Genomic DNA, 24782 nt, shown 5'->3' with positions numbered 1-24782 from the left:
ATTACCTCCAACACACCCCCTCACACCAGGGCTAAACAGTTACACAGATTTCTACCAATTATTGAAAGGACAATTAATTCCAAAGCCGCTTCCAGAGCACGGAAAAAGAAGTCACACATTTTCCGTTTTGTATTTATAAAGCTAAAAAACATTAATATCAAAAGTACAAGAAAAATAACTACAAGGAAATTTCATCTATGAATGTCAACATAAAACCTTGAATAAAATACTGACAAACAGAGTCCAAGAGAACATTAGAAAGTTAATATAGTGTCACTTTGGCCACACATGTACTAAAATGGGAGACACACAGAGAAGATTAGCATGGCCCTCACACAAAGACGACATGCAAATTCATGAAACAGTCCATATTTTTCATTTACAAAGGAACTCCCATAAGGCAGATCCTTCAACATAAACCCTTCAGGCCAAGGTGATGTCATGTAATAATGCATTCAAAGTGCTGAAAGAAAATAACTACCAACTAAGAATACTTTACCAGAAAAGTTGTTTTTCAGAAATGAAGGATAGATAAAGACTTTCTCAGGCAAACAAAAGCTGAGAGAATTCAACACTGGACCTGCCTTACAAGAAATGCTAAAAGGAGTTCTTCAAGTTGAAACGAAAGGACCCTAATTAGTGTCATGAAAACATGTGAAAATATTAAATGCACTGGTAAAGGTAAGTATATAGTCAATGAAGAAAAGTCTAATACTGTAATATGGTGGTGTGTTAGTCACTTAACTCTAGCATAAAGGTTAAAGGATATAGTAATAAAATAATTATAGCTACAATAATTTGTTAATGAATACATAATATAAATAGATGTGAATTATAACATCAAAAACATAAAATGCGGAGAAGGAAGAATAAAAGAATAGAGTTTTGTATGCAAATTTAAATTAGACTTATCTCTATAAGATTTTTTTCATGTAAAGTAAACCATAAAGCAAAAACCTACCGTAGGTACACGCAAGATGAAGAGAGAAGACTCAAAGCATACCAGTATGGAAAATCATCAGTTCACAAAAGAAGACATCAAGGGAGGAAGAACGGGACAAAGGAATTACAAAACCACCAGAGAACAATTACTAAAATGAAATTAGTAAGTCCTTATCGATCAATAATTACTTTGAATGTAAATGGACTAAACTCTTTAATCAAAAGGCAGAGAGTAGCTGAGTGGATACATGACAAGCATGGTATCAACAGTGAAATGCTGAGAGATTTTTTTTCTCTGAGATCAGGAACTAGAGAAGGATGCTCACGGTGACTACTCTTATTCAACACAGTACTGGAAGTCCTAGCCAGAAATACTTATCTAAGAAACAGAAATAGAAGACATACAAATAAGAAGAGAGGAATGAAATTGTCTGCAGTTGACAAGATCATATATATAGAAAATCCTAAAGACTCCTCAAAAAATGTTTTAGATTCAGTAAAGTTGCAGGATACAAAAATCAATGTACAAAAATCGGTAGCACTTCTATACACTAACAATGAATGACCTGAAAAAGAAGTAAAGAAAACCACTCCCTTTACAATAGCATCAAAAATTTTGTAAATACCTAGGAATAAATTTAATCAAGGAGACAAACGATCTATACACCAAAAAGTATAAGACATTGATAAAAGAAATTAAAGAAGACCCAAAATGGAATGGTATCCCATGTTTATGGACCAGAATTAATATTGTTAAAATGTCCACACTACTCACACCAAAGCAATCTATAGAGTCAATAATCTCTATCAAAAATCCAATGGTGATTTTCACAGAAATATAAAAACAACTCTAAAATTTGTGTAACACCACAAAAGACCCTGAATAGCCAAAGCAATCCTGAGAAAGAACAAAGCTGGAGGCACTATACTGATAAGTGAATAGATAAAGGAAATGTGGAATATATGTATATATATGACATATGTATATGTAATTTGTTAATATATTTATATGTATTATATAAACATATGTGTTAATATATAAATTTATATGTATTATATATGCATATATTAATATGTTTACATAAATGTATGTGTAATATGATTTTAAAAATAAAATTTAAATATATAAAATATAATGTATTCATATATGTATGTAAGTATATGTGTATATATAGTGATTTAATATACACACACAATGAAATAGTATTTAGACATAAAACAAAAAGAAATCCTGCCATTTGTGACAACACGGATGACTCTTGAAGGTATTATACTAAGAGAAATAAGTCAGAGAGAGAAAGACAAACACTGTATAATAACACTTATATGTGGAAATTTAGCCAAGCTCATAGAAATAGGAAGAAGTTGGTCAATCCCAGGGACTGGGAGCAGAGAAAATAAGGAGATGTTGTTCAAAGTGTACGAACTTCCAGTTATAAGAGGAGTAAGTTCTGGGGGTCTAATGTACAGTGTAGTAAATATAGTTAACAATGTCCTATTGTACATTTGAAAATTGCTAAGAGAAGTAAATCTTAAATGTTCTCACCGTAACAACAAAAACATGGTAGTTACATGAAGTGAAGTACGTGTTGACTAACCTTATTGTGGTATTCATTTTGATGTATATGTATATATATATATGTCAAATTATCACATAGTACTCCTTAAACTTACATGATATCAATTATATCTCAATAACGCTGGGGGGAAAAGATTAATACACCACAATCAACACCCTGGGATTTACTCCAGGAGAGCAAAGATAGTCCAGTACTAGAAAAATCTGATTGTATAACTCACCATATTGATACATTCAAAAGGAATATCATAAAACATCACCATAGGCACTAAAAATACATTTGATAATACTTAGAATATATTGTTTTGAAAAATTTAATAAAAAGGAACAGAAAGATACATTCTTAACCTTATAAATATGGGTACCTCATGTACAAAATAAGGATCATATTATCATATTTACGGATGAAGCTCCAGCAGTAGTCTCCTTAACATTCAGGGGGAAGAAATGTTTGCTCAATATTATTAACATTTTTCTAGCTAAAATATGCAAGAATATATAATGGGTTGTTAACATGGGTTATTTGGAGTAAAGAGATGCCGTGGAATAGGGGAGGCAAAAAGGGGAAAAGAGACAAGCTAATAGAAAAAATTTTTTAAATCTATGAGGTCCATGGATATGATTATATTCATACATATATATATGGGCATATCTGTGTATATACATACACATAATTAAGTTAAACTACCCTCAAACAGTAATAATAGCCACAAAAAGTGCTGTTGTGTTTTGCAGCACTGCTTGTTTTTCTCCACAGATTTTTTTTCATTTAACTTACTGTATTTTAACTTTTTCACTTTACCATCTGTCTTCTCCCACTGTTATGAAAACTCCATAGCGAAGGGATTAGTCTCCAATTTGTTCACTGCTCTATCCCCAGAGACTAGTACAGGGTCTGGCAGATAATAGACGCCTAGTACATATTTCTTAAATGAACAAATACGTGAATGAAGAATGATAGGTGTTCAATAAAACAACTGTGTTTTTGAATGAGTGCATCATGCCTTCAAGAGGCAGGACTGAGACATGCTCTATACTTAAGATGAGATAGATTGGATCCTCAAAGCTAATAAACACCATATCCCCTACTTAATTGACAACCAGACCCTCCTTAAGGGTGAAAAGGTGGTTCCACGCCATATCTTCAACTGATTCTGCTTTAAGGTCAAAGCTTTGGTCTTACTCCTTTTGAACCCAACTGCACCAGCACAGTGCTTTGCATATGCTACACAAGATACTCAGTAAATAGATGTGGAAAAAAGTAAATATGGAATCACCAATATACTTTTGGCATTGTTATCATTCTAGGAGCTACTGAAATAGAATCATTGCCTATGAGACAGTTGGGAGGGTAGAAGGTAATTCTAAACTTTGGCCTTGGCTGAAAGGTTCCTTGAGGGCAGCTCATTTCCTCGTAATTCCCACACAAATACTGGACAGGTTTAATGATAACATAGGACTGATTTTGATTGTCTACTTTAGGGATACTTATAAGCAAACATCTCACTGAAGGATACAAATCATGTTGAAATCCACGTCTGTTCCCACTGACTGGTCAAAGAATCAGGGAAGATGAGAAATTGATTCTAAGCTATCGCACCAGGCACAGTCAAGATTCTTGCTTAATAATGCTTTAACCAGTTTTTACCAGATACTGATAAGAGCATTCATAACTAGAAGCTAGGTTTGGAGTGTCTTCTTAGTAACAGGCAGAAAAGAGCTATTCTTCTCACATATCCTATCAGCTCATTATGGTCAGCTAGAGTCGATCTCATTCCAAGGTTCCAGATACCTCTTCCTTTTTCTTTGTTGTCCTTCTGAGAAGCAGAAGGGATTCCAAGTTACTAATTATGGGACCCAATTTGCTTTATCCACTGTTAACACAGAATATCCTTTTTAGTCTTTCTCCCTGTTGATACAGGCAGTCCTAACAGACAAGGAGTTAAGAGAATATATTTCTTTGAGACACTTCTGCCTCTGGCTGCCTCTGTTTCAGCAGTCAATGGATTTTACAAGATATTGCCCAGAGTTAGCCAGTAGCATTTTCAATAAACAATTGATATGCTTATTTTGGAGGGAAAAATTTGCAGAAAATTTGAATTATCCAAATAGAAGTATTCACAGAGTCTACTGACCTGTAAAGAAAACACTGCACATTACATGTCACACCCAGGGGGTGTTGAACTAAAAATGATGAGACATTTTGTCTGAGCCTTATTCTTGATCATTTAATACTTTCAATCTAAGGCGAATTCTTACCAGTAATTATTCAAACCCAGCTGCCATAGGAACCATTGTGACCCTATTCCCACCTTGCAGGGAACACTGTGGTCCTATGTTGAATCTGGGTATTTGATTCTAAAGAATGCACCACCCATGCTACCATATGCCTCATCATGAAATGAGCACTTTCAACTGCTCCACGGTTCCTGAGGTGCAACAATTGAAAGAGCTGACATCACAATACTAGACCAACGAACTCCAGAACTGCGTAAGCAGCATATTTGTGTGCCCCAAAGCACTATCACATTACTGAAATATGATGATTAGAAACAAAAAAGCATTTTTGTAAGTACAGATATGATATATAATTTAGGCATGATCTCTCTGACCATAGATTACCATACTTTGCCATTCCTTCCAAACATGTCTCTGGCCAATTTTCCACCAGAAAACCATTTCCAAGCACACAGAGAAACCACAGAGAAGCATGACATAAATACATGCATTTGTCTGTACATATATAAACGAACTATCAAACTTTGAGTGGGGACCAAGTACCACAGTCAAAACAGATGAACATTCTGGGGAGAACTCTCTATGTAAGGACAATAATTCCCAGGGGAAACAGACGATGCGTTGTCAGAAATGGCTTGAAGACAGAGGAGGGAAGACATGAATCTATTGGCCCTGGGATATAGGGTAAGATACAGCTTAGAAAGGTAGGATTTAGAGCAAAATGTCTCAAAGAACTTTATAAATTCTAAACGTAAATTGATCTTTAGATCCCATCAGGGCGATGTTGTGCAGCTTAAATATTACAAGGCTCCTTCCCTCTCTCTTTGAGACAACTTTGGTCTCCCTTGCCTTTTTCACTCCTTAATGCCATACCAAATCCATGTGGCCGTTAACCCTGAACAGTTGAGAAATTACTTCTTTTGCAATAGTTTGAAATTCGCTGATGTTATGAAGTTTTCATTATATGTTAAGGTGTTTGTCACCCGTATCTCTGGCTTGTGCTAAAAAATGAATTTCAACATCTGATGTTTTCATTTTAAAAAATAATGCCCTGAATCTAAAATAATGAAAACCAAAAAGTCCAAAGTTTTATTTTTAAAACTATGGGAAGGGTATTAGTCGTCTTTCCCATGAATGACTCTAAGGATGCTTTCCTTTCATTGACGGTGGGCACGTCTGAGGAGTTGCTACAGATTACCCTCTGCGTGAGAGGCAAACTACTGGGTGAATGATGAGGAGACTAAATGCAACTACTGGGGCATATTGTGCCACTTAAAAAACCACCCCAAGACTTAATGTCTTTAAATCACTAAAGATTTGTTATTTTCTATAATTCTGAGAGTTAACTGGGCAGCTCATAGTGGGCCAGGGCAGACGGGGCTGAATGATGTTGGAAGGACTCACTGACATCTCTGATGACTGACTCTACATTAATTAGAGGGATGGTGGTAACTTGGTTATGTATCTCTCATCATCCAGAAGGCCAGCACAAGCTAATTCACATGGTTGGTGGGCTCAGTGCTTCCCCAAACAGCATGAAGATAAACTCCAAAGTGTAAATGTAAGCACTTTTCAAGACTCTGCTTGTGTCTCATTTGCTAAGAACCCTTTGGCCAAAGCAAGACATGTGGCCAATCCAGAATCAAGAGGTAGAGAAATAGACTCTGCCTCTTGATATAAGTTGCATTGTTAAAGGCATGAATACAGGAAGGAGAAGAGTTTGGGGTCCTTTTGCAATTTACCACAGGAACCACAGAGGAAGGATGACTTGTGAAACTAACCTTTTTCTAGGTACCCTACAGAAAGCCAGTGTCCAAAAATTGTTTTAGAAGATTTTTTGTGGTTTCTTGGTACCAGGAATTTCCCTAGAATTAGAAAGAGAATTTCCTGGCATGATTCAAGGACATATTACAAGTCATTATCATTCCAAAAAGAAACTTTGATGCATAGATGAATACAAACAAAGCCTAATGGAAGATAATGGAACTTCCTGGGTGGAGAAGGGATGCAGTAACTAGTTGGAGACTAGCAATTCCTGGACTGTAGTCATTCCATCTGGTGTTACTTGCCCTAAATTGCAAATCCATCTAGTCTAAATAGTGGCTTGAGATATTTCAAAAAGATCTAAATACAAAGACTCAATATTAAAATAAACAAACAAAACTGTACTAAAGTAATAAGTTTATTTGGTCACAGTAGCTAAACTTGCTATTAACATATCACAGTGAATTCTAGGATAGATTTTTGACCTGTTTCAGATTCTGTATTCTATAAATTTTAAAAGACTACTTAAATAGTAGTTTCTTAACCATTAACAATATAATTTGTGGTTAATGACAATTTCTTTACCATTAACAATATAATGTTATATTCATTTACCCTCAATAATATAATTCATAGTTGTAACCTCAGACCAATATCTTGTTTTTCTATTGTTCAAAGGATAGTCTTTATGAGCTCAGGACTTCCTTGCATTGATGACAGAGGATGAACAGCACATTCTACAATGAAACAAAGTGTTCCTTCAACATCACCACATTCATAATGAAAGCCAGTCAAGTTTGAAAATATTTTCTTTCCCTTCAATCAGATATTACTGGATTCACTACTTTATGAATCTATTCTCACCTGGTCTACTTTCCTTCTAATTTTTAAAAAAATAGTTAGACTAACAATACTTCCTAGTCCTGGAACTTGAAAGAACATTAACACTTTAAAAAATGTAATTAACCTCTAGTTCAGAGATATTTGCAAGGTTTATCTCATTTGTCAACTCTAATAATTTAGTAGTTGCTGCCAGAATACTATATTGAGAAGGATTCTGAGGTCATGTCTGATCTCAGGAGACCAGAATGCAGTGATTGATTAGTGATGTCTGCTATGCAAACTAGTAGAAAGACAATGTAAGTGCCATCTACCTGCTAATCTTGCTCTGGATTAAATTTGTCATTTTAAAGCCTGAGGAACAGACAGCAAAAGGGACTCATCCAAGGTCTCACAAAACTCAATGATAAAAATAGTCCAATCTAAAAACTCATCTTGACTTCCAAGCCAAGATTTTTTCGGAGTAGACATCTGTTGTTTTTCAGCTGACCATAATCCACTTTGCACTATTGTTATCAGTTCCTCATTGTGTGCCAATGTAGTTGGAAAACAATTCCCAGTGCTTGTTCCCATCTCAAACCACAGAAGCTGGGGCCTTTCTCTACCACTCCTGGCTGTACCACAGGACAGGCCAATGAGCTAGGCTTTGTTGACAAGGCATTTGTTCTGGGACTCTGAATCTTGGATGGAGAACACAAAGAATGAGGAAGTTGGATGATTCTAACCATCGCAACAGCCCATGGATCAGACAGTTGCTGCAGTGTGACTTTCACTGCACTTCCTGCAGCCTGGCCTGCCAAGCTCCATTTTCTAAGCTTGAGGATACCAGCCAATTGTTAATTATGGGCATCCCTGCTATTTTCCCAGTGCATCTCCTTTTAGTTAAGGCCAGAGATGGTTTCTATTGCTTCAAACCAGGAATCTTGACTGATGCTTTATTCAGCTCTTGTCATGAGCAAGTATTAGTGATGGAATGCTCTCCTCAGTCAAGTCATATATTTACATGTATAACCTCTGAAATTGAATAAAATTCCATTTTTTCAATGTGTTCCATTGGAGAAAATGGAAGATATGGTTATTGGATGATTAAAAACATCTACAACCATGTCATCTCAGTTGGTGGGACCAGTGCAATTATTCCATGACATTGATCTTCAAGTCTCATCAATATTATCTTATTTATTCAACAATAATCATGAAAAAAAAGCAAAAATTAAGTAACTGAATTGAAACAAAGACTTTCTACATTTAATGAGAGCTGCTTGGAGAAAATTCCCTCACTTTTCTCTACTCTATGCTCAGAATATATCACATCTGTTAACTGTTGGTTGTAAAGAATATGTATTTCTAAGATTAAAGGCTGGTTTATAGATCTCTGTTCACATAAGTTATAGCAAACTCATAAAAGTCTTGCTATGTACAAATTCTGTGCTAATGCATTTTTGGCAAATACTCTACTCCTAAGCTCTGGTTTACCTATCTGCTGTCAATGAGTAAAGGTAAGAGGACGTGTTGTCCTGGAAACTGATAATGTACTTCCATCACATTGGTATCTCTTTGAGGCCAACTCATAGAGTATATAATATTCTTCTTGGCTATTTACATTAAGACTCCATTTAAAAAAATGTCCTTTAGCCTTTCTGTCTTCATTTATGAAAAATGCTACATTAAGAAATTTCTACTTGCTTTTCCTTCTTGTCTCATATAGAGATTCATGTGTAATCTTCAAAGCAGTCTAAAAAGAATGGCACAAGCAGTCAAAATATTTACATATTTCTCTGTAAAATATTTCATAGAAAGATTTAACAGGCATAAGTAAGCTATGACAAGCATGTTCACTTATCTGAATAAAAATACTTTGAGCCGATTTCTTGGCACTGAGAGGAAAGCTGGTTAAGTGACATCTCCCGTTGTGGAATGCAATGATTAAACCAACGAGCTCTGTTTACCTTCTCTAGGAAGGTCAGTTTGATACAGAGTTGTTTTCAGTAATGCTCAATGTACTGTACCTGAAATTGAAGAATCTGTCACTAATGTCAGTAAGTAAAGCAAAGATAAACATTGAAGTTAAAACAAAAACTACAGGAGAATAAATAGAGGGAAATAAAGCAAAAGCAATAAATCATCACCAATCATAAAACAAGCAAAAAACGAAATTGTATGAGAGTATAGTAATATATATGAATAATTTCACATAAAACTGAGAAAACAAGGAGTGCTCAAACATTAAGAAATCTTACATTTGAAGGTGATAACTTGGGTATCTCAACACAGGGTTTTATGCAATGATTTTTCTACAGATGAAGTGGAGTTTTTTTCCTCTTCATGAACTGTGAGAGAAGCATGACTGGAGAATGCTACCATGATCTCTTGCAGGATCTTTCTTCAATAAAGAGAAGAATGAACAGTGGTACTTACTTATTGATCCCAAGAGATAAATGCCCAAGCTCACAAACCCCTGCTTATTTCCCAGAGGAGCAAGATCTAGTTTCACAAGCTATGGAGAAAGCTTCTAGATTCTCCTATGCTGAAGTCACCAGCATCTAACAGCAGAGAGCATGCTGAAGGGTGTAAAATGATAAATACTGGGCATCCGGAAGACCACATTCCAGCCCAAATTCCTAACCCATCACGGTGACCTGAAATTCACCTCCACCTCCCACTCTTCTTTACCTGGCAATTGAAGAAAATTCCTTTCCCTCAATGTGATTTCAAAAGTGGAATGAATCAAAAGTTGATAGCCTTTGCAAAGTACCCTATTTTGGCAAGGAGTGGTGAGTTGGAATCAAAATGCTGGATCCACTTCCTATTATGCCAGAAAGGGCGGGCTGCCACAACCTCTTCCCCCACTCAAGACTATCATAATATATTGCTTATTGGTGAGAAGCCTCCTTGTTAGCAGCTCTGATCACAGAGGTTTCATTCTAATCTATCTTAAATTGCTCAGCTTGGAAATGCATAGGCAATAATTCTTGTCTAGCAGGATTTCAATAGTCTCATAAATTCTACCTTTGGAAAATATTCAAACCAAGGCATCCATTCACATTCTTCACCACCTTATCCTCATTTGCACAGACTAAGATATCAAGTCAGGTCTCTTAGAAGATGAAGTTCTGGTTGTTTAGCATCTAGGGTTGAGTCTCTGCCAGTAAAAAAATAAATAAATAAATAAATAAAACATGGTCAAATGAGGCAAGGTTTCCATCCTAACCCAACTGCTTGGGATTTAAAAGTTGACAATCTGCCCCTTCCAAAATGACTCTCAAAGGAGTTGATGGCAGTTGTCAATTTTTGTCTTGCATTTAATTTGTTTTTGGAGGCATTCTTTAAGCCAAATGGAGTTGCCTCAATCTTTAAAAATATAAATGTGTTTTCTCCCTGAGTTCAGAGATATGTTAAATGTTTTGAATTTTTTTAATAAAAGAGGAGATTAAAAAGCAATGTACAAATATTGAACTGTGGTCAGGATTTTTGAAAAACTAAGAGAGAAGAGACAATCATAAGTCCCTGAACTTTCCCTGCCTATACTCCCCCATTCTGCCCCAGACTATCCTGGGCTGTAAAAGAGATTTGACCATCAGGAGATGTCTCAACTCTTTGTTGAAACAAGATAAAATATTTGTATAAAAAAAAACTCCTTATCTATCAATTTGAAAGGCAGCATGTGTATAGGATCCATTTACAAGATGGAGCATGGAATTTGAAGTCCGAGAGATCAGGGCTGTAGTCCCAGCTTCAGCAAGTCATAGCTGTGCTATTTAATTGTCTGAGCCTCTTTCTTCATCAATACAATGGGATTAATAACGGCATATACTGCATGAGTTTGTTGTAAATATTAAATGAGATGTCAAATGTACAGTGCTTACTAGTTGTTTTGGATAAGGCATTTACAAAGTATTAGTTTTATTAGATAGCTAGATAGGCTGATAACTGTTCCTACGAGCCTGTGCCAGGATGCACACCCACCTTCCAATCCCCCGGGTCCCTAGGCTTCGTTTACTTCATCTCCCCTGGACTGCTGTCCTCCAAAAAGTGGTAAACTCATTTATTCTTTTGACATTTACTGCCAGACCTCTGGGTACCAGGCACTGTGATATGTGCCCTGAAGGCAAAAAGAGCCCGCTGTACTGTAGTCCCTGTCCTCAAATAGCTACCTTTCAGGTGTGTATGTGAGATGGGGCCGGCGGGAGGCGGGGAGTTGACAGCATTTATAATGTGTGCAAAGATGATCATGATAGAGAGGCATAGGAGCTACTAATCTGCCTTCTTTGGGGTGGGGTGGAGGAGGTAGCTAACTTTACGAAGAAAATTTTGGCTGAGGTGAATATGATTTCAGAGTTAATTCCCAGGCTGGGGAGCAGCAACATACAAAGACAGTGGTCTCCTGCAAGAACAAGGGGGTGGATGCGGTTGGAGTTCAGGGATGGTTCAAGAAAGTAGGAGTAAGTATACAGTTAGGGTACCTCCTGGAATTACTGAATTATAAAGCTAGAATGAACTTCATGGAAAATAATAATAAAGGCGGTATCAGCATTTGTTATATGCCAGGACATTTTACATATTAACTCCTTTAATGCTTAGAAGCAGTCTATGATCTAAATAGTATTATGATCCTCATTTTAGAGAAGAGAAAACCTGAGGTATAGAAAGGCTAAGCAATCTTCCTAAGGATATCCCATCCAGTAAGTAGCAGAGCTGAGACTCAAACCCAGTCGTTCTGCGTCCCGAGCCAGAGTCTCACCCACAATGGTATTCTGCCACTTTGTTTTTGTGTTTTCAGTTAAGGTAGCTTGTGACCAAGATAAATGATTGGAGCCCTTGGCAAGTGAGTGACCTCCTGCTACAGTGGCCTTATCAGCACTATCCTGACAGGCTGCCACCAGGGAAACAAAATTACCTAACTGCCTAGCCATCTAGAGTTAAAAGTAACATTAAATCCTGGTGGTTAAAATTAGCCCACAGAGTGTGCTCATGATGGTTATGGAGAAAAGACAGGAAATCAAGCCAAAAATACAAACCAATGAAGAAACAAGGTGTGGAGGATTTGGCTGAACTTCATGCTCTGTGTATCAGTGACCCCTTAGAATCACATTCCTTGCACGGGCACTGCGCTGGTATGTGTCTATAAAATGGGGGAAATTCCTTCCTCATAATGCTGTGAGGATCCAATGTCATGCAGTGTGTTAGCCTTAGACAGAGACAGAGTAAAAAATGACTGTTAGTTTATTTCCTTCCTTTTTTCTTTTTTCCACGTCTTTCCATTCTTTAATTCTTTCCTTCCCTCCTCTTTGTTCCTTTCCTTTCTTTCCTTCCTTCATCTTTGTCTTCCTCCCATCTTCTCTTCCTTCTTAATTTCCTTACTCTTCTTCTTTCTTCCAAATTACCATCTAGTAACCCTTCCACTTCCCTGAATCATTTTTTGTCATTGCATCTAGTTATAAAACTTTACTGACAAAAAATAAAAAGAAATATACCAATTCTGAGAACTGCTGATGATTATTCACAAGACTACAAGATGACTAAGATAAAATTATGATGATCTAATGTCATTTAAAAAGTTCAGAATCCTGGTCAACATTGAGCTACATACATTCATGGTGTCCACTATGAAATATATTAGACTCTCAAGATATCACTTATTTATAATATTGTACCCCTGCCCTACCACTCAAGGTCAACTGTCTGTTAACTGATGTAATAAAATCATCATTGAAAGAAGAATTTCAACAGTGTTACAATCAAAGATTTCACAGTTGAAAGGCATCATGACAGGAATGCATTCCCAAACCTTAGACTAACCAAGTAGTGAGTCTGAGTTCAAAAAAATATACAGTCATTCTGAGAGGTCTTTTCTTTACCTTAAATTGATACATGCATTTTATGCAGGGAAAAATACTTTTATGATATACCATCCTAGTTACATACATACTTAATGATCCATGAATATGTATTATATCCATCTTGTCATTTATATACACACAATATCAGTAGCATGTATTTTTACAACACTTATCTTTACAAGTTTGAAAGTCATGATTCCAAAAGAAGTCACAATTCACCTAATTTTTTTCACATTCTATCCCTTAGCTATTTGTCTTATGAGTGAAAGTACGAAGCAAGTAAGTAATGTATTCATATGCCATCTCCTTGGGTGTATAAAGGTTAAGAGAAATTGATTACAAACAAATGAGATCTGTGACAAAGGCAGAGGAGTAAGGTGCCCAGCCCCCCCAAATTAATCAGCATATAAATTAATCTTGCTTCCAAACAAAAAGTGGAACAGGAAACATTGTCATCAATAACCTACTATGCCAAGACATTCTCTAGGTCGAATACTAATGCGTATAAGCAAATAGTAGCTAGATAAGTAATACAAATCATTAAAAAGTTAAAAGAAAAACTCTGAACATTTTCTAGTCTGTAAACTATACATATTTTAAACATTATTATTATTACCAACAGTAGTGCTGTCAGTAATGGGTCACCATTTATAGAGCACTTACAAAGTGCCCCATACTGTGCAAAGAACTTTCCGTATTTTTTTTTCTAGTTTTCACATTCACCTTGCAAGGTAAGTACTATTACCTTCATCTTATATCCAACAACTGAATCTCAGAGAGTTTGTGTTTTACACATAAAGCTGCGAACTTATGTCTCTCTGATTTCCAAGGCTAGCCATACTCCACAATGTAGAGGAAGACTGAAAATATCTTTCAAAATCATATGATTTTGGTGACAAAGTCTGTTTTTATAATCCTGGTGCTCAATGACCGACTGTTACCTTCAGTTTATTTCAGAAGTTATACATACTATTTTTAAGAAAAGTTCCATATTGTCTTTTAACTACCTAGTTTGACCTGTTCTAGAAATCAACTTCTATAAAAGGATCTAGACAAGTGAAGGCTGGAGATGATCACCTGAGGTGAAAACAGTTTCTAGGGGGAGGAACTTTCCTGAGGAGGAAAGATTCTTTGACGGTGACCTCACCCCATTTCACTTCACACACAGAGTGTTTTCCCCAGTCCCTCATATTCTTCCTCTCTGACTGCACCTCAATGCCCTTCTTCTGTTAAGGATAAGAATACATGGAAATCTTATCATTTCAAGCCCAACAAACACGTATAATTATAAAATTTTCTGAGGAAAAAAAAGTAGCCATTCATGGCTAGTAATTTTTAAACAGACTATCATGCATTAGGGATTCATAGGAAATTTGCAGTTTTGAAATATTGACAGTAAAATTGCATACGCTATGATTGAGAAAGAAAAGGAAGAAATTAAATATTTGTGTGACTATGAATAAACTATCTAAATCAGTTAAAATCATATTTTGTAAATTTCCAGTTGCAAGGTTATTCAAAACATCCTTGAATAATATCTTTAAAAAACGTTAGATAGCTAAAACCTCAAATAACCTAAATGTCCAACACAATACATTATGGTATCTATCCATGTCATGCTATATGATGTAGCCACCTATATGGTAATGTTGAGCTGTGTTTATAAGCAAGAAACACATGGGCATTAAGTCATTAAATGGAAAAGTAAGATTATAAAAATATTAAACATAGTATGAGCCCATTTAAAAAAGCATATTAAAGATCATACTTTTTTCATTAAGGTAACATTACTTTTATAAGTTTTGGATGTATGAATTGTTTTGACAGTTTTCTTAAGTCATAATCTATTGTATTTACATATTAATGGGGACAGTTAACATGTAATTTATGCTAAGATATATCTAAGGGACATTTCATAAAATTCAGTAGCCACTCTTAATATAAACTATTTTAAGAATTGAAGAGTAATTACCTAGATATGGTGGCAAATTTTTACCATAGTGAAACAAGCAATGAACATGATATTAACTATTAAAATGCCAAGGTCACTCTCATTGAAACAAGGGGAATAGTGGAATGACCAACATCCCAAGTATACAGCATTGCAGGTAAGCCAATGCAATAATAAAACCAATTAGCTGTATAATTCTTGTAAACAAAAAGACAAACATCTCTAGTTGCATGATTTTATAGTTGAAATAAACACTATAAAATGTATAATAAATACGAGAAAAATCTGATGAGCTAACCGGATAAAAGAAAACTATTTTATATTATTTTTCTTCATTCTAACAACCATTGAAATATGTGTACTTCAAAAATATTTATATTTCAAATATATATATATATAAAGCCTTGTTGACAATAGTGGTAACACTGTAACACATCTTGTAATAAATTTTAAAAGGTAAAGTTATTAAATATTTTAAATAGTCATAAATAAATGACCTGAATAAATAGAAAGACTCAATGACATCTGTACTCTATTCCTGAATTATAAGACAATATTATAAAAATATAAATATTCCCTTAAGTTAAAATATATTAATATTAATCAATACATATTAAGATTAAATTAAGAAACCCCAAAATTACATTCAAATCGCCCCTTCCCAACAGCTGACAGACTCTGAAACTACATTTATATAATATTATATATATAATATATAAATATATTATATTATATATTAATATTTATATGGTATGATATGATATGATATTATACATAGGGTGAGGTCTAAGTAACCCAAAATAAAACAGCAATTGAGAGGCTTAATTTAATGTGATTCCATTAAGAATTCAAAACTTTAAAAAGAAAATGGAGAGATTATTTTAAAATACATACAAAAAACATAAATATGTAATAACCTCTAAGAAACATTTTGTTATAGAGATGAGAGTAAATACCCTATCACATATAAAATTTACTCTTCTGGTTATTGAAATCAAATCAGTATGTCATTAGCATAAGCAAGGACCGAAAACAAAGTAAAAGAACAGGAGACAGTTAAAAAATAGACACATAAATCCAAGTATTTGTGGAAAGAAAATCAGTAATTTATTTAATCAATGATCTTAGTATAAATAGCTATACATCTTAAAATGAAAGAATTAAATCTCAACTTTGCAGCATAAAATATTAAATTTCAGAAGGATTAAAATATAAATGTAAAAAAACAAAAGAATTGTAGTAAATTTAGGGAGATGTTTATATAACATAAAAGGTAGGGAACTTTTCATCAAACAGTAAACCCAGATGCCATAAAAAGCAACATTAATAGATAACTGCATGAAAATCAAAATTTGAATAGAAAGATCACTGAAGCAAAGTTAAAATAAAAATAATAGACTATAAGAATTTTTTTAAAAAAGCCTTAACATTCCTTTCTTCACAAAGAGTTCCTATAAATCAATATTAATGAGATAATATTTAATGTAAAAAGAATATAAATTTAAAAATCACACACATAAAGGTAGGCAAATGGCCAATAAACTTCAGAAATATGTTCAGCTCAAGGGTAAACTGAAAATATCATCAAATCAACGTTGACATTCTATCATTAACCCACTTCAGTCCATTAAAATTTTTAAATGTTAATCACATTTTCTTCTGGGGGGCTGTGGGAAAGCAGTAATTAAATATATTTCTAGTTGGAGAAAGAAAGCACTGTGCAAAGTAACACAGCAGCAGCTAATAACATTTAAAACATGCACCTTGACTCAAAATTTCTATTTTGGCAAAGCTATGCAACAAATAAAAGCATGTGATTGTTATTACAATCAGATACTATGACATGTGATAACTGTAAGGTATGTCCACAAATATTAGTTTTTACAATAATTATGTTATTTTAATAGAAGTAGTCAAGTTTTAGTAAAGAAAAATACTTAAAGATGGTGCTTAAGCAGACAGAAGTTTGAGTTCAGGGCTGCCAAGAGAGATAAGATAGATTTTTAAGAGAAGAAGCCTGGAGAGTGGAGAAGTTCAGAGAAGAAACCCAAAAATCTACATTAAAATCCCCCTTTCCCAACTGCTGACTGACTCCTAAACTGCATAAGTATATGAAAATAATATATATTATAAATACCCATGAATAATATGTAAATTCTATTATATAGAGAATGAAAGTCCAAATAACCTGGAATTGAGAGGCTTAAGAATGAATCTCAGCAGCCACATGGTACCAAGGAGACAGAAATTAAAGTTAATCCTTGCCAAAATAAAGAGGCATTTGCAAAAATGTTTGAATTTCTCAATCGTTACCTCAGAAGGGTGCCATCCTAGGATTAAGTGCTGTACTCTATGTAAGGGCAAAATTTAAACAGACCTATGTTGACAAAGCCTAAAACCAAGTCTGACCAGGACTCTAGTGATCTGCCAGTTACCCATGGACCTGACAGAAAAATCTTCACCTGCTTTAGATAAATGTCCATCACAAGAGCACCTACAATGTTTCATCCATCAAGTCAAAAGTATGAAGCATGCAACAACAAAAACCAAAACCCACAAAGAAACAAAAAAACATAATGAAATGATTGAAAGTTTAAAAAAAAATAGGCAATAGAAATAGACCCACAGATGATTCAGATATTACAATTATCTGACAGGGAGTTTCAAATAACTATGATCAACACACCCAGAGAAGTAGAAGAAAATTTGAACAAAGTAGAAGAAAAAGGAAAGAAATTTAAAAGAGAATTGTAATTTCTAAAAAGTAACCAAGTGAACATTCTGAAACTGGAAAATAGGAAGTTAAAGATCATAAGTAAAAAGTTCAGAATTAATGTGTTAAATCTACAAATAATTATCTTTATTGCTACAAGGACATTATTATGGGGATTATCTTTTATTGAAGTGTAGTCGATTTACACTGTTGTGTTAGTTTCTAGCATATAGCACAGTGATTCAATTATACATATGTGTGTGTGTGTGTATATAGATATATCTATATATATTCCTTTTCATAGTCTTTTTCATTATAAGGCTATTACAAGGTATAGAATATAGTTCCCTGTGCTATACAGTTAGACCTTGTTGTTTATTTCTTTTAGTAGTTAGTACCTGCAAATTCCAAACTCCCAATTTATCCCTCCCCACCCTCTTTCCTCCCTGGTTAAGTTTGTTTTCTATGTCTATGAATCTCTTTCTGTTGAAATCTGCAAGTAATTATTGAGCAACTACTCCAGCCACTGCTATAAGAGAAAGTGTTAAAACAGTGAACAAAACAAAATCTTCTTCCCTCTTGGATATTATGCTTTAATGAGGGAAACAGAAAATAAACAATGTAAGTAAAAAAAATCATCTAGTATATTAGAAGATGATAGCCGAAGGTGATATTAGAAGGGAAGGAGAGGCTGAAAGGGTTACGGTTGAATGAAGGAGGTAAAAGAAAATGACATATAAAATATGAAGAAAGGCCATCCTGGCTAAAAGAATAAAAGATGTAAAGAGAGTGCTGATTTGTCTGCTGAAGGAAAAATAAGGAGTTAAGTGTGGTTATAATAGTAGGCGATGAGATTATTAACTACAAGGGCTGTGGCTTTACTCTGAGTGAAATGAGATGGTATTACAGGGCTTTCAGTGTAACAGTGACACTATCTGACATACATCTTAACATTCTGCATTTGAGATTACACTGTAGGAATTAAGAGCAAATGTGGGTAGAATACTTTGGAATCTATTGGTATAATTCAAACAAGAGATGATGGTGATTAAACCAAGACGGTAGCAGTGAAGAAAATGAGAAATATTTATATTCTGGGTATATTTTTAATCAAGGGCCAACAAGGGATATCAGATAGCAGGGACTTATGGGTGACTCCAAATTTTTTGCCTGATTAACCTGAAGGAAAGGAGTTACCATTGAATAAAATGGAGGAAAAAGAAACAAAACTGAGTACAGAAGGTTTAAGGATAGAGGAAGATCAGGAGTTGGGTTTTGGAAATGGGGAGTAGGAGACAACCATTAGACATCTAAGTAGAGATGTCAATGGCCAAGTAAAGAGTTAGGTACATGAAACAGAAATTTGGGGGAAATGTCCAGACAGGATCCAAATCCCAGGAATCTGGGAGCTATTGACATACAAATTATATTTAAAATAATGAGACTGGATGAGATTTCCAAGGTGTAGTAAGCAGAGACATGTGAAAGATTTAAAATTATTATTCCCTGAAAATGAAGAATAAAACAAGGATAGAATATATGTTTGTGGAAAGTAAAATGGTTTGCTGTTAGAAGTGTCTTTTTATTGTCACATTCTTTTTTGCTGTGAGCTACCACAAGATCTCGTATATACTGAAAAATTGTGCTCTACACTGGAGTTTGACACAACATTGTAAAATGACTATTACTCAATAAAAAATGTTAAAAAAAAAGAAGTGTCTTTTTAGATACCTTCTCTCATTTTATCTGATAATACAGGACCACCTAGATATACTTTTAATACTGATTAAAATGATCTTTTAGCATAGGTTCATCTTTGCAGGATTCTTGTGAATCAACTTATTATTTGACATCTGGTAAGTAAAGAGGGAAATAAAAATCACACATTTATTCTGCCTTTCCGATCAAACTTTACCATGCAGTAACCAAATGGTAAGTAAGAGGAAAGTTTTCCTTAATAAAAGTATTCCAACTAATAATACAGAAGAATTGGAATATCACTATTTGACATCCCCCTAATTATAAGCAGATCTAGGCATTAAGAATCCATGACTACCAAACTTTAAAATGAGAAAGAAAATGACAACATGGGCCTCCTGATCCAGGCCAAAAAAAAAAAAAAAAAAGAATAAGTAAATCTAACCTAAATCTTATCAAACTATGAAGTCCACCCGCCAAGTCCCAGGAAATTCAAAAGTCTGAGAGAGAAGTCTATTGTTCAGAGAGGAGGAAGGAAAATGGGGTTCATCTGAAATGACCTGAGCAATGCTGATAAAGAAGGTAGCATGTGAGTTAGACTCTGAATGGTAATGATGATTTCAAAAAGAGAAGGAATTTAAAGGGGTTTTTCATGTTGAAGGAACAGGCTGAGCTGGGACAGGCAGAGCGTGATGTATCTTTGAGATGTCAGTTGTCTACGTGGCTGAGAAAGCAGTTTAGCAGAATAGTTGAAACCTTGCTAGAAAGTAAGGTTGGAAGCGTGTGTATGTGTGGGGGTTCCTAATCTGTACTTTCTAAATTTCCGAAAGCAACCAAGGAATTGTTATGTAATTATATTTCTATACTTACATACATTCAAGTTTTTAAATGTGATTAAATAGAGTTTTGAGCCAACTAATGGAAGACTTCAAAAGCCATGATCAAGTTGTGTTACTTTTCCCTGCCACCAGTCCTGGTTGTGCAGCTAAAGAGACACTTAGCTGCAATTCTGTTCCACTTAAATGTTGATGCTATGGGTGTCACTAGTCATAAATTTTAGAAAAAAAAAGTAGCTTTTTCAGGTACCAAAAATCATTACCGTTAGTGAAATGTGCAATTTGAAGCCTAGTTTAAGAAATACAAAATTCCTGCTTTATCCTCAGAGGAAGTCTTCCAAGCATACTTAATGTTGACACCAATACATTTTTTAAATATTTGGTGAATGTAAACAGAGTCAATACAGTTTGATATAAGCTCCGATTAAGACAGATATTAGAGTTATAGCTTGATTTCCAAACTGCTCTTCATCCTGCAGATTGAGAATGACTTAAAATCTGATGACTGATAAAACATGGCTGGCTAGTCAAACGGAAGGAACGGAGACAAACGTGGGAGAAAGGATGAAAATGGAAGGAGTGATCAGCTAAGAAGAGGGACGCTTTAAAGGACTTGAGAATTACAGGGACTTGAGAAAAACACAGGTCTCTTAGTCTGGTTGCTGGCGGAGGGAGGCCAAGGTAGGGTTCAGGGAGCCAAAGCAGGTCTGCTTAGTCTGTTACCCAAACTGGCTAAGAGCAGACACACTTCAAGGGGTATGAACAATTTTTAGCTGAAAAATGGAACTAAGATCCGTTCAAAGAAATGGTGACTGACTCAAGAGCAGTGTTTAAATCAAGAGATCTGGGTCCAAGGAGATGTAAACTAGATGGAGGGAAAGGATAGGGACATCAAAAGAAGAAAAAAGAGATCATGACCACCTTTGAGGAGAGCATAGATGCCAAAAACTTACTGGGTTTTTTCTACAGGGAAAGTAGTTCTGCTGATACAAAGGGACAATGTCAGAATAAACCCTTGTATTTACCATTAATATGTTCTATCTTAGGAAAATCCGCCCCAATTTTGTGTTTTCTCAAACTTTCTGACCCTTATCAATCAATACAAACTTAATGCCAAGTAATTAATATTCATCTATGTTTCTCCATGCCTATGTTATTTGTATAATGTGAAATTATTTATGGACATTTGCAGCGTCTTTCTTGTTGAGGGCACCATAACATTCATTCATCCAACAAACATTAATTGGGTATGTACTCATGGTAAGCTCTGTTGTTACTGTTGGATGTGTAGAGGTGAATAAAGCAGACTTGACCTCTGCTTTTATGGAACACATTCCAGTTGAGAGATGTGAGCATTAAATAATTAAGATGGTAACAAATTCAGGGTAGAGACTTAGAATCATTGGATGTGATGGTGACTGCATGGCTACTTCAGGTTAGGGTGGTCAGGAAAGATCTTTGAAAAGGTGGCATTCAAGCTGCATCTTGAATTATAAGAAACAGCTAGCTAAATGAGTGTGATTCAGTGTCTAGATGAAAGATAGGGAGTTAAACAAAACATAGGTTTTGTGATCTGATACCTTGGAAAATGTTTGGGAAAAACCACAGGTGTTTGAGTCAAATCTCATGTATACCTTGAGCCTCTCTTTTCAGAAGTGTCTCTAAAAGCAAAATGCCCAGAGGGAGATTTTTAAAAGTTTGGAATCTCCTCTAACAGAGACATATCAAGAACAACTACTAACTTGAAAAGAAAATGTAGATTTCTGCAGAGCAGAAGAGGTGCAGCCATCCTGTTTTTATTGTATAAGCTGAGCTTCCTGGGTGAATTTGATACTTGCTAACATCCCCAGCATGCCTGAATGAAATAATGAGACATGTAGGAGATGAAGGTACAAATCCAATTTCCCTTTTGCAACAAGACAGAGTCAGTAAGTCTTTGCCTCTTTCTTTATTTGAAAACTCATCCATATTTTACCTTCCTTCATAAACAATGTTTAGATAAACTCAGTGAATAATGGGGTTGAAAGGAAATTTTAAAGGTCATCTTGTGTGTACCCCTTGCTTCAGGCGAGACTGCATTCATGCCCACCCAAGAAGCTGTCTTCTCTTCTGTCAAGTTTTGTTTTGGATAATATTTATTTCTTCCAGGGGGGAGTTGGGGTAGGGAGGAGAGTAATGAAGAGCATGTTTGCCTTGAAAAGCACAGGCAGAGTTATTTTTAATGTAGGAGCCCTCCCCTCCCTGTAATGCCAGGGGCAGAGTATTCTCCAAACGCCTTATACACTTAACTTGCAGCTCTAAATGTATTTGTGCAAATCTCATGAATCATCAAGGCTTTTGAAAATATTTATAGGGAGAGAAACTCTACCCTTTTCATTAGAGTGAGTAAAACTCACATTTGTATCTCGCTATTGTTTAAGGAGAACAATGGATGGGTGGATGAAAGAGAATGTCAGCTGGATCAACAAACAGCTGTTCCAACAGAAGTCCTGCTATCCTATACAGCAGAGCAGTATTAATTGCTGCCTTCCCCGGAGTCTTTTAAGGATGCTCAGCCAACACACAGTACCCTATTGAACTAAAGTCAAAAGTTAGGGCTGGAACAAGACTTTCATCATGGTGGCGCCTCATCTCCAGAGAGAGAGCCCTGAAAGCCTTATCTGATCTCCTGAGAAGACTCCACCACCTTCCAAGGCAATATAGTCTAGTGTCCTTTTCAGATGACGTAATTGAAACTTCTGCTGTGGCAGCATAACAGAGCGGCCTCATGCCCAGGCTTTGATGGAAGAAGTGACTCCCATTTCGTGTATAAATATATACCCCTTATACTATTTATAGGTGCTTGGAATATTGTTTTTTTCTAGGCCAAAGAAATCAAATTTCTTCTGAAGGCACTGTGGTATTGGATAAAGGTTATAGCAATTGGACTCAGTTTTGGATGAGAATCCTGGCTCCACCATTGTCCAATTGGATGAGTAACTTACTGTGAGACCCAGTTTACTCAGCTTTCTCAAAGGGCTGTTGTCAGGATCAAATGTGACAATGAGTAAATCATCTATAACAACATGCCTAATACATATTAGATGCCAACTTTTATCACTGCCTACCTACCTTTTTCCTTTATCAATGGATGTTTTTCTAGTTTTTAGTTGTTGTTTAAGTCATAGACTTTAGACAGAGGTTCAGTCATCTAAAAGCCATAAATGATAACTGTATACTTCATTACCAATTCACAGATGTTTTACTTAATTAACAATAAAGTATGAATATTATGAATTCCTGTTTTGCTGATGATCCCAAATGACCCACAAATTCTTTTCTGCAATCTTCTTAAAGCTTGCCCTGTGTAATATATATTCAGAGATGATTTTTCTTTTCTTTACATAGTAATTACAAATAGTATTATATCACATGCTCACATTGCTCAAATTCCTGAGATATTTAATACAAAATATAAATATATAAAATATATATATAAGTATATATATATTTTTATATATAAAATATATTTATATACATAAAATATAAATCCTTTTCTTTTGGAGTCAGGTAAAATATTATTGCCCTAACAATATTGCTGGTCACCACTCTGTTATCCAGAATATAAAAAATTAGTAAATAGGGCCATTGTAAATACCAATTTTGGGGGTAGAACACAATATATTTTGTGGACACTATGCCTAAAAATGTGCTTTTAGATCAATTTTCTTCTACTTACGAGTCATGCCACATTTTTTTTTTTTTGGCTCACCTATAATGTGCCAGGCACTGTGGCAAGAAATTTGAAATGACATATACTTGTAGACTTCAATTTAAAGAGGAAGAAAAAGCTGCAAGCCTTGTAAGTTATAACACCACTTGGCAGATGTTAAAGCAGATGTACAAGCAACGTGCCAAGAAGCCATTGAGATGGGATACTTGAGGTAGTGTAGACGCAACACAGTACAACAGATTTACCAGCTACGAGATTCTAGGCTATCAATCCACATTTGTAGTTCTCAGTCTCCTCATTTGCAAAGTGAAGATTATTATTATTATTATTTTTATCAGGGAAGTTCTAGCACTGTTTCGGGGTCTGTTACAGAGTTCTTTTCTTTCCAGAGATCCCAGATCCCTGATAATAGCAGGGAATTCCAGACAGCTATCACAAAATCAAGTGTTTTGATCCAAGATCATCTGAATCGTTAGTTTTTGACCTTAGGGATAAAGTGCAAACTTAACAGCTTTCCACCACCCTCCTCTGTGTTTCTCTCCTGCCTCATGATTCACCACCTTCCTCCGATGAGGAAGGAGGCAAAAGCATTTCAATCAGAGAAAGAACATATGCAAGTAAAATCTCAGAGACATGAAAAGTTGAGGCACATTAAGGACTATTTGGAAG

General features: G+C 35.1%; 1 non-coding gene across 1 annotated transcript; it reads left to right on the top strand.

Moving 5' to 3' along the window:
* Nucleotides 1-270: 270 nt before the first annotated feature.
* Nucleotides 271-376, top strand: LOC116666752. The gene has a single exon (XR_004323646.1). It is a non-coding gene; the product is annotated as a U6 spliceosomal RNA (small nuclear RNA).
* Nucleotides 377-24782: the final 24406 nt, after the last annotated feature.

The sequence above is a fragment of the Camelus ferus genome, chromosome 10, assembly GCF_009834535.1.
Source record: "Camelus ferus isolate YT-003-E chromosome 10, BCGSAC_Cfer_1.0, whole genome shotgun sequence".
Classification (NCBI taxonomy): Eukaryota; Metazoa; Chordata; class Mammalia; order Artiodactyla; family Camelidae; genus Camelus; species Camelus ferus.
This window is presented reverse-complemented; position numbering and strand designations above follow the sequence as displayed.